Below are 12293 nucleotides of genomic sequence, written 5' to 3'. Positions count from 1 at the left end.
TGCCCTTCATGTTATTCTCCCAGGGGATCCTGCCCATCTGTTCCCTGAGGGAGTCAAAGTCTGCTTTTCTGAAGTCCAGGGTCCGTATTCTGCTGCTCTCCTTTCTTCCTTGTGTCAGGATCCTGAACTCTACCATCTCCTGGTCACTGCCTCCCAGGTTCCCATCTACTTTTGCTTCCCCTACTAATTCTTCCCTGTTTGTGAGCAGCAGGTCAAGAAAAGCTCTGCCCCTAGTTGGTTCCTCCAGCACTTGCACCAGGAAATTGTCCCCTACACTTTCCAAAAATTTCCTGGATTGTCTGTGCACTGCTGTATTGCTCTCCCAGCAGATATCAGGGTGATTAAAGTCTACCATGAAAACCAGGGCCTGCGATCTAGCAACTTCTGCTAGTTTCCAGAAGAAAGCCTCGTCCACCTCATCCCCCTGGTCTGGTGTTCTATAGCAGACTCCAACCATGACATCACCCTTGTTGCTCACACTTCTCAACTTTATCCAGAGACTCTCAGGTTTTTCTGCAGTTTCATACTGGAGCTCTGAGCAGTCATACTCCTCTCTTACATACAATGCAACTCCCCTACCTTTTCTGCCCTGTCTGTCCTTCCTGAACAATTTATATCCATCCATGACAGTACTCCAATCATGTGAGTTATCCCACCAAGTCTCTGTTATTCCAATCACATCATAATTCCCTGACTGTGCCAGGACTTCCAGTTCTCCCTGCTTGTTTCCCAGGCTTCTTGCATTTGTGTATAGGCACTTAAGATAACTCATCGATCGTACCTCTTTCTCAGTATGAGACAGGAGTCCTCCCCTCTTGCGCTCTCCTGCTTGTGCTTCCTCCCAGGATCCCATTTCCCCACTTACCTCAGGGCTTTGGTCTCCTTCCCCCAGTGAACCTAGTTTAAAGCCCTCCTCACTAGGTTAGCCAGCCTGCTGGCAAAGATGCTCTTCCCTCTCTTTGTTAGGTGGAGCCCGTCTCTGCCTAGCACTCCTCCTTCTTGGAACACCACCCCATGGTCGAAGAATCCAAAGCCTTCTCTCCGACACCACCTGCGTAGTCATTCATTGACTTCCATGATTCGACGGTCTCTACCCAGGCCTTTTCCTTGCACAGGGAGGATGGACGAGAACACCACCAGAATACACTATTTCTTTTGCTTTTTACAGTGCAAATATTTGTAATCAAAAATAAATATCAAGTGAGCACTGTACACTTTGTATTCTATGCTGTAATTGAAATCAATATATTTGAAAATGTAGAAAACGTGCAACAATATTTAAATAAATGGTATTCTATTATTGTTTAACAGTGCGATGAATCGCGAATAATTTTTTTAATCGCTTGACAGCCCTGAAATATATATTTGCCTATGCACACACGTGTATAATATATATATATATATATATATATATATATATATATATAATATATAATGGGGGGAGGGATAGCTTATTGACCTGCTAAACCCAGTGTTGTGAGTTCAATCCTTGAGTGGGGCCACTTAGGGATCTGGGGCAAAATCAGTACTTGGTCCTGCTAGTGAAGGTAGGGGGCTGGACTCAATGACCTTTCGGGGTCTCTTCCAGCTCTATGAGATAGGTATATCTCATAGACTCATAGAATCTAAGGTCAGAAGGGACCATTATGATCATCTAGTCTGACCTCCCGCATTATGCAGGCCACAAAAGCTGACCCACCCACTCCTGGAAGAATTCTCCATATATTAACATAGAATCATAGAAGATTAGGGTTGGAAGAGACCTCAGGAGGTCATCTAGTCCAACCCCCTTCTCAAAGCAGGACCAACACCAACTAAATCAACAGTGCATATGCATATATGCAGTAGTAGTAGCAGGCTGGCTGCTGCTTTCCATCTCCCAGAATAAAGCAAATAACCTCTCAGCATTCAGTTTCTGAAAGTGACAATTCCAACGTAACAAAGATTTGGAATGAAGTGAGAGTTCTTGGGCCATACAACTAAACTGATGTTTTACTGCATATCTGTTCTGTTTTTAAAATTCATGCCTATATATTGCTTTTTGGTCTTGAAATGGGGTCAGGAAAGGCATTTAATGGCAGTTTTCACCACTAGGTTTTGTTCTTGCAACTAATCAGTTTATTGTAACCCATGATACATTTGGGTGAATTGTCCATTTGATTCCTCCACCCACCAGTGCACTTCAATATAATCCGATTTGTTATGGCAACGTCTCTTGTTTCATTAGGGACTTGCCTGGGCACCAAAGCAGTCTGGTGAAACACTAGGGTCATCCATCTATAACAAGTTAAATCTTCAACAGCGCCCTCTTGATGGAAACTAATTTACTATAGGCTAGCATGTTTACTATAGGCTATTATAGTTTCTCTGACCCATTCAGTCTTGAATTACTCAGCTTTAGAGTAACCCTGAAATCAAGAGCCTCTATTATTAATAGAGAAACTGCAGTTATTTCCAGTGAATTCTCGGGATTCATATTCTGTTTCTTTGTAGCACCCTGTACAGAAGCTCAAAGGCTAATGTTTTCACCCCACAGAAAGAAGGAATTCTAGAGTTACTTTGACCCATCAGAGAGCAGTGCATTTATTGTATGGTGCCTTCTAACCCTGTGAGTCATGTTTGTGCAGCATTCTAGTACATTGTTTAATAAATAGGCAGACTAGTGTCATGATGAAATCAAATTTTGTGCACATCTTGCTTAAACATAGAATATTATAGCCTGAAATCCGTATGAGCAGGATTGTCTGTGAGGTCACTTGTTTTTCCTCTTATTTTGCTGCCTTGTAGTGATTATAACTGCTAATCATCTTTCATCTAGTGCTGCATTATCCAGGTTTCTTTTGCTTGTATTTTATTACTTTCAGCTTTTTATTGTTTAATCAAAAATAATTTGATGACACTTACTAATAATCATTTTTCTTATAAAATCATATCACTACTCAAGATCAATTCACAACTTAATGAAAAAGAAATTGACAATATTTTAAACTATAACATAGAATAATAGAATCGTAGGAGTGGAAGAGACCTTGAGAGGTCTTCTAGTCGAGTCTCCTGATCTCAAGGCAGGACAAAGTATTACCTAGACCATCCCTGACAAGTGTTTATCTAACCTGCTCTTAAAAATCTCCAATGACAGAGAATCCACAACATCCCTAGGCAATTTATTCCAGTGCTTAACAACCTTGATAGAAAGTTTTTCTTAATGTCTAACCCAAACTGCCCTTGCTGCAACTTAAGCCCATTGCTTCTTCTTCGAGTGCTTGCTCATATCCATTCCATTAGGTGTGCGCGCGCCGCGTGCACGATCGTCGGAAGATTTTCTACCCTAGCAACACCGGCGGGTCGGCTGTGGAGCCCCCTAGAGTGGTGCCTTCATGGCGCTGAATATATACCCCAGCCGACCCGGCGCCCCCTCAGTTCCTTCTTACCGCCCCTGACGGTCGTTGGAACTGTGGAGCGCGGCATAGCTGTCCTCCACTCTCCCTAGCTTTGTTTGTTGTTCATAGTTGTAGTTATAGTTATAGTTATAGTTCTAGCGTTTATAGTTAAATAGTTAGTAGTTTCAAAGTTGTTTTAGTTGTTATAATAGTCCAGGGGACTAAGGGGGTCGTCTCCCCCTTTCTCCCCCGGCCGCGGGCCCGGGCTCATGCCCAAAGCTCCCGGCTTCAAGCAGTGCGCCTCCTGCGCTAAACCTATGCCCACGCGCGACCCGCACGACTCCTGTCTGAAGTGCCTGGGAGAGTCACACCAAACAGATAAGTGCAAAATCTGTAAGGCCTTCAGACCAAGGACCAAGAAAGAGCGGGACTTTCGGCTCCGGCAACTCCTGATGGAGGCGGCACTTACCCCGGACACTCCCTCTACGAGCCAGGCCCCGGCGCCTAGCGCCTCGGTGCGCAGTGCCCCAGCAGCACCGGCAATGCCGACAGCGCGGGTGGTGTCGGACAAACCTCCCCGGCACCGGACCTCGTCAGCACCGCAGCAGATACCTCGACGCCGGTCATTATCCCCGGGGCATAAAAAAGCCCACAAGACGGGGACTTCTGTGCCGAAGACGCCGGCTCCCCCAGTGCCGGGGGTAGAGCAGAGTGCGCCGGCGGAGCACCGGAAACAGGTGCCTCCAGCACTGTCGACTCCGGCACCGAGGCCGTTGAGTCCGGTGCAGATAGTGTCTCCACCGAGACCGGCGGTAATACAACTCCCGTCGACTCCGGAGACCTTCGTGGCGGCGAGAGACTTGATAGCTCTCACAGAGCCGGCACCGCCTCAACCACTGGCACCGACGGCACCGTTGACTCACCCGGTCCAGTCAAGGGGGAAACCTGCCCTGATGCGCCCTCCATCGCAAGGGCTGGAACCTCGGCACTGATCCAGGTCCCGAAGCAGGTCCCCCCGCCGCTCGCAGTCCCGGCACCGAATATCACCTCGGCACCGGTCGTACTCGTGGCCAAGATCTTCGTCGCGGCACCGTTCTACGTCTCGGCACCGCTATGATCGTCGGCACCGGTCAACGTCGAGACGTAGTTCTCGGCACCGCTACGGTCGACGTTCGACGTCGAGAGGCCGCTCCCGGCACCGGGCATACTCCAGGTCCTCGTCGAGGTCCAGATCCGGCTCCCGGCACCGACGAGGTCATCGGCACCGATCGCGGTCCCGGCACCGTTCGCCGGCACCGCGCAGAGATAGATCATCTCCGGACCGGTACCGTACGGCACCGCAGCCCACGGGGATCGTGTCATCTCTCTCGGCACCACCATGGCCGTCAAGATCGGTGTCTCGCTCCTCGGAGGACCTGTCGAGATCGGCATACCCCCCTCAAGGGCAAGCTGAGGAACGGAGCTTGGGCCATTGGCAGGAGATGGCAGAGGACCATTCTCATGGACCATCTCACTGGTCGTTTTGGACCCCGTGGGCGTACCACCAGGAGCAAGGGGCTCCATTACCATCGACCTCTCGCTCGGGTCACTCGGTTAGAAGGGCCCCAGAATCCACCATCTCTCGGCCTCCACCAGGAGGTATGGAGGCTTCTGTGTCCACGCCACCTGACACCATAGACCCAAGTACAGGTGATGCTCCAGCCCAAGAGCAGGGGGATCAGGACCCCCCCCTGGATCCAGTACCACCGGAGGCATCTTCCTCCTCCTCTCCGGATGAGGCAGTGGCGGGCACTTCATGTACAGGTCCCCCCCCGATAGATCTTCGGGCTCACCAGGATCTCCTGCGTAGGATGGCCCGTAATATGGACCTGCAGGCGGAGGAGATAGTGGAAGTGCAGGATCCTATCGTGAACATCCTCGGAGCGGATGCCCCATCGAGGGTGGCGTTACCCCTGATCCGCACGATACAAACTAATGCGGATACGATATGGCAAACTCCTGCCTCTATCCCACCCACAGCCAGAGGGGTGGAAAGGAAACACTTTGTCCCGTCTAAGGACTATGGGTACTTGTATACCCACCCCCAACCGTGTTCACTGGTGGTGGCATCAGTGAACGCACGAGAGTGCCACGGCCAGCAGGCTGCAGCGCCTAAATCAAAAGAGGCTAAACGGCTCGATTTGTTTGGCCGTAAGGTTTACTCAGCCGGAGGGCTGCAACTTAGAGCGGCGAACCAACAGGCACTACTGAGCCGCTACAATTTTAACTCCTGGAACTCCATGGGGAAGTTTAAGGAGTTGATTCCCCAAGAGTCCAGGGAAGAGTTTGGAGCCATGGTAGAGGAGGGTAAGAAGGTGGCTCGGACCTCCTTGCAGGCCTCCTTGGACATAGCAGACTCGGCTGCGAGGACCCTGGCTTCGGGTATCGCTATGCGGAAGATCTCCTGGCTTCAAGTTTCGGGTTTGCCTCCGGAGCTGCAGCAAACCCTGCAAGATCTGCCCTTTGAGGGACATGGATTGTTCTCGGACAAGACGGACTCTCGCCTGCAGAGCCTCAAGGACTCGAGAACAATCATGCGCTCCCTGGGGATGCATGTTGTGGGCCCTCAGCGCAGACCATTTAGGCCGCAGCCTCAGCGCTTCTACCCCCCCCCGCCTCGTCAGAGACAAGACTCGGCCCGGAGGCGAGGGCGAGGTGGTAGGAGAAGGTGGACCGGCCCTCAACCCGGCCAGAACCAGGGGCCACCTAGACCACCTTCAGGCCCCAGGCAAAACTTTTGAAGGTGCGGTCGAGGACGGCGCACCAGTCATCCCCCAGGATCCAGCCCCCTCCTTTCGGGATCGTCTCTCCCACTTCCACCATGCTTGGTCCCTTATAACTTCGGACCGTTGGGTCCTCCGCACGGTGGAAAGGGGATACGCTATCCAGTTTTCTTCTATCCCCCCCTCCCACCCCCCTTCCCCGTCCCTCTTCAGGGACCCTTCTCACGAGCAACTTCTTATACAGGAGGTTTCTACGCTCCTGGCCATGGGGGCCATAGAGGAGGTTCCGATAGAGTTAAGGGGCAGGGGATTTTATTCCCGTTACTTCCTGATCCCCAAGTCCAAAGGAGGTCTGCGGCCCATCTTGGACTTGCGCGGACTCAACAAATTCGTAGTAAAGTTGAAGTTCCGCATGGTCTCTTTGGGGGCCATTATCCCTTCCCTCGATCCTGGAGACTGGTTCGCCGCCCTCGACATGAAAGACGCATACTTTCACATCTCAATTTACCCACCTCACAGACGCTTCCTGCGATTCGTGGTAAACATGGTGCACTACCAATTCGCAGTCCTTCCCTTCGGCCTATCCTCGGCCCCAAGAGTGTTCACGAAATGTATGGCTGTCGTGGCAGCGTACCTTCGTCGGCAAGGGATACAGGTGTTCCCGTACCTAGACGACTGGCTGGTGCGCGGTCGCACCAAGGAGCAAGTTCAAGCTCACGTCCACAGAATAGTGCACACATTCAACGAGTTGGGCATCATACTCAACAAGGACAAATCCACTCTAGAACCTACCCAGAGAATAGAATTCATCGGCGCAGTTCTAGACTCCAGACGTGCACAAGCCATCCTGCCAGACAACCGCTTTGGCACCATCACGAACCTCATTCAAGGGCTCAAGGCCTTCCCAACTACCACGGTGAGGTCGTGCTTTACCCTGCTGGGTCACATGGCTTCCTGCACGTACGTAACCAGGCATGCCAGACTTCGGCTTCGCCCACTTCAAACCTGGGTGTCATCAATATTCCGTCCACATCGGGACAGCCTGAACATGGTGGTCACGGTCCCGAACTCGGTCCTGGCCTCCCTCACCTGGTGGCTAGATCACAATGTGGTCTGCGAGGGGATGCCATTTCACGCCCCACAACCCTCTCTACACCTGGTCACAGACGCGTCATCTCTGGGTTGGGGCGCCCATCTCAACGAACACCATACCCAGGGCCTGTGGACTGCACCCCAGTTAGCCCTGCACATCAATGTTCGGGAACTGATGGCGGTGCGCCTGGCGTGCCAGGCATTCCTCAATCTCCTACGTGGCCGCTGTGTGTTAGTTCTCATCGACAACACCACGGCCATGTTTTACATCAACAAGCAAGGAGGAGCACGTTCGTCAATTCTATGCCAAGAGGCCATTCGCCTGTGGGACTTCTGCATCGCCCACTCAATTCATCTCACGGCATCGTTCCTCCCTGGAGTCCAGAACACTCTAGCGGACCGACTCAGCAGGTCCTTCCAAACGCACGAGTGGTCTATCCGTCCGGACATCATACATTCCATCTTCCAGAAGTGGGGGTTTCCCCAGATAGACCTGTTTGCATCTCGAGACAACAGGAAGTGCCACGTGTTCTGCTCCCTACAAGGTCGAGCTCCAGGCTCCCTCTCGGATGCGTTTCTCCTTCCCTGGAAAGACCACCTGTTTTATGCCTTCCCTCCGTTTCCTCTGGTCCACAAGGTACTGCTCAAATTGCGCAGAGACCAGGCACAGGTAATTCTGATCGCTCCAGCGTGGCCGAGACAACATTGGTACACCACACTGTTGGAGCTCTCGATTCAGACACCGATCCCGCTTCCATTATGTCCGGATCTCATATCTCAGGACCACGGTCGGCTGCGTCACCCCGACCTGCAATCACTCCACCTCACAGCGTGGCTGCTCCATGGTTCACCCAGGCAGAGCAGCAGTGCTCGCACTCTGTCCAACAGATTCTGCTGAGCAGTAGGAAGCCCTCAACACGGACCACATACTTGGCCAAGTGGAAGCGGTTCTCCTGTTGGTGCGAACAACGAGCCACGTCCCCGTTGCAGGCACCCATTCCTCTCATATTGGAATATCTCCTCTCCCTAAAACAGCAAGGGTTGGCGATATCTTCAATCAGAGTTCACCTGGCTGCTATATCAGCCTTTCACCCGGGGGAACTCGCGTCCTCGGTATTCTCTAACCCGATGGTCATTAGATTCCTCAAGGGCTTAGACCGGATGTACCCACAACAGCGTCAGCCCGTCCCGACGTGGGACCTTAATCTGGTTCTCTCCAAACTCACAGGTCCTCCATTCAAACCACTAGCCACCTGTTCACTTTTGTACCTATCCTGGAAGACAGCCTTCCTCGTAGCCATCACCTCAGCAAGGCGAGTTTCTGAACTCAGGGCGCTTACATCCGAGCCCCCTTATACAGTTTTCCATAAGGATAAAGTGCAGCTTCGTCCACATCCTGCCTTTCTCCCTAAGGTGGTTTCTCCATTTCATATCAACCAGGACATATTTCTCCCGGTCTTTTATCCCAAACCACATGCCACTCGCCAGGATCAACGTTTGCATTCCCTGGACGTACGAAGGGCCCTGGCCTTCTATATTGACCGCACAAAGCACTTTAGAAAGACGACGCAACTCTTCGTTGCAGTGGCCGACCGAATGAAAGGCTCACCGGTCTCCTCACAACGCCTATCCTCCTGGATTACGTCTTGCATCCGGACTTGCTATGACCTGGCAGGTGTCTCAGCACCGCACCTCACCGCTCACTCCACGAGGGCCCAAGCCTCCTCGATTGCTTTCCTGGCACATGTTCCGATACAGGACATTTGTAGAGCGGCGGTTTGGTCATCAGTCCACACGTTTACAGCTCACTATGCACTAGTGCAACAGTCCAGGGACGATGCTGCATTCGGGTCAGCGGTTTTGCACACAGCAATGTCTCACTCCGACCCCACCACCTAAGTTGGGCTTGGGAGTCACCTAATGGAATGGATATGAGCAAGCACTCGAAGAAGAAAAGACGGTTACTCACCGTTGTAACTGTTGTTCTTCGAGATGTGTTGCTCATATCCATTCCAAACCCGCCCCCCGTCCCCACTGTCGGAGTAGCCGGCAAGAAGGAACTGAGGGGGCGCCGGGTCGGCTGGGGTATATATTCAGCGCCATGAAGGCGCCACTCTAGGGGGCTCCACAGCCGACCCGCCGGTGTTGCTAGGGTAGAAAATCTTCCGACGATCGTGCACGCGGCGCGCGCACACCTAATGGAATGGATATGAGCAACACATCTCGAAGAACAACAGTTACAACGGTGAGTAACCGTCTTTTCTTGTCCTGTCCTCAGAGGTTAAAGAGAACAATTTTTCTCCCTCTTGCTTGTAACAACTTTTTATGTTTTTGAAAACTCTTATCATGTCTTCTCTTCTCCAGACTAAACAAACCCAGTTTTTTTAATCTTCCCTCATAGGTCATGTTTTCTAGACCTTTAATCATTTTTGTTGCTCTTCTCTGAACTTTCTCCAATTTGTCCACATCTTTCCTGAAATGTGGCGCCCAGAACTGGACACAATATTCCAGTTGAGGCCTAATCAGTGTGGAGTAGAGCTGAAGAATTACTTGTTGTGTCTTGCTTACAATACTCCTGCCAATACATCACTGTGGACAGTCATTAACATTGACCCTCTCATCCTCAAGTGTTTCAATAAAACAAAATCTCCCGCACATACCTTGGTGCTTGTTTCATGAAAAACTTTGATTGTTGCCTTTGTTACTTAATTTTCCTGTTACTCTTTTCTCCTGTGTACTATGAATTCTCTCTGGTATATTGGCTCTTCACTGGACAATAATTACCAGTTCCAATAGTAGTGTGATAATGCTCTACAGTTAAGGTTGTATGGCAGATGGGCAGTTTCTGGTTTTGGACAGGATGTAAAATAATAAAAACTAGTTCTGCAGACTTCAGACATCAGACAAACACATTTCCTATAATTTCACTTGAAAACAAAAACCTGATATCATATTGTAACACCAATGATGAGAGAAACTGCTTTTTATTCCTATCTTTCTGTTTTATAGCCTATATGCTATCCATTCATGGCGTGTTGGGCTAGCCCTACTGATTTCAGCAAGCATTGTTTACTTCAGGCTTACCTTTCAACTAGCCAAGTTTCACATGGAATGCAATGACCTAAAACAAGACTTAACAGACACAGATCACACTAACAGAACTTCTTTCCTTGACATCTTAGTTGTATAAGCACCTTAATAATATTACTAATTCCAGCATGCTTTTAGAACATATGCTTTTGGAATTGTACCACCTGGACTGCCAAAAATATAAATATACTCTTAAAATGCATTATAACATTGTAGACTATACCTCTAGAATATTTTTTCTTGCTCCTTATCTGTGTAACTGAGACTTATTTTTTCAGATGGAGGCATTCTTCAAACTTCTAATATATTTAATTGCTCTTTTCCATTTATGCAATGTCCTTTTTGTGATAATGTAATACATACTTTGTTATGTAATGAAGATCCTGGCCTTTTGAAGTCTACAGAATTGTTGCCATTGACTTCAGTGTTGTCTGGTTTTCTCCATCCTCTTCTTATTGCAGCATAAGAGCATGGTGAGATTTTGACTTCTGTTTCACATGCTGCAGACATGTGCAGCGAGATATCGGGCATATCTACAGTGACTTCTATGTCTGTTTACCTGAGAGATCACAGTTAATGCAGAAACCTCCTTGTACAGTTATTTTAAATTGCTTCTTTCTACATGATTTACCTGGCACTTTTCTCTGTCAAATTTTATCTGCTGTCTTGTTGCCTAATTACATACTTTTATTATTTATAGAGAGATTTATGTTGCACCATTGTCACATAGTCTCTGGATATATTTATAATATAAAACAATACTTTCTCCCAAAGGCAGGTACAATCATCAGCCACCTGCTGATTAGCCACCCTCCAGGCTTGAAAACAAGCACTCTAATTCAAACTCATGAAAATGTGTGGCTAAAGAGGCCAGCTTTGCATCAGGCTTTGGTGGCTCAACAGAGGAAGTTAGGGCTAGAGCTGAGGCCTCCCCCCTGGAAATACTGCTGCCTGTCCTCTATATCTAAGGGCTGGCAGCAAGAGTACATCAGCTGCTTTCAAACAGTGGCTGGCAGAGTGCATGTAAAGTCTGTACAATAGGTGGGCAAGTCCATCACTATGCGTTTTTTAGCTCTGTCTGAAGTTTCTCACAATTATCCTAACTCTTGATTGCGCTAAATAATTTTGTGTCTTCTGCAAAAGTCTCTGACATCTTGTTCACCAAATTTTCTGATCATTAATAAAGATATTGAACAACTCCTGTCTTAGTAATAGTGCACAGCCCAGTATTAACCTCTTTCCACATGGAGAATAAGCTATTTATAACCACACTGTATTCCTTACCTCTGTTTAGGCTAGTGTTCGAAAGGACTTTACCTCTCACCATGTAGTAATGATATTTAATAATACTGAGTACTTAGCTGTTTGCTCTTAAACATAAACATTGTATCAGTCATGATTTTCATAACACCACACTGAAGTCAATAGGTAAGTATCCTGTCCACGGCCCTATGTATTCCATGGCACAATGGGATCAAATTCCATGGCAGCAACCCCTAAAATGTATGGCAATGTAGACTTATGCTATTGCTATGAAATAACCTCCAGTTCTAATCCCAAAGCCCCCCCACAAACACACACAGCTAGGGCAAATACTCAACATAAATTTTGTTGATCGTTTGAGCATGAGTTTTTTGTTACACTCCCTGTGCAGCCTGGCTCCATGCCCCGAGTCTCAACTCTCACAATGTATCCAGTTGACCCAGTTCAGAATCATCTTCCCCAGGTTTTTCAGGCATGAGGAGCTTGTAGCTGGCCAGGGCAGCTCATCTCTCTCACTCCCTTGACCTAGATGGCTCTGCTAGTCCCCCAGACTAACACCAGCATTTATTTCTGGCTCCCCCCGTTCCCTGTTTGCAAGCTACATTATTCCAGTTCAGGCTCCTCAACCGCTTGCTGACTATGTCCAAGGAATGGTGCAGAGAGCATGTATTGTGATCAAATTAACTCCCTGTTGTGGGGAAAATGG

The sequence above is a fragment of the Trachemys scripta genome, chromosome 1, assembly GCF_013100865.1.
Source record: "Trachemys scripta elegans isolate TJP31775 chromosome 1, CAS_Tse_1.0, whole genome shotgun sequence".
NCBI lineage: Eukaryota > Metazoa > Chordata > Testudines > Emydidae > Trachemys > Trachemys scripta.
The sequence above is the reverse complement of the archived record's forward strand: the minus strand, read 5'-3'. Positions refer to the sequence as shown.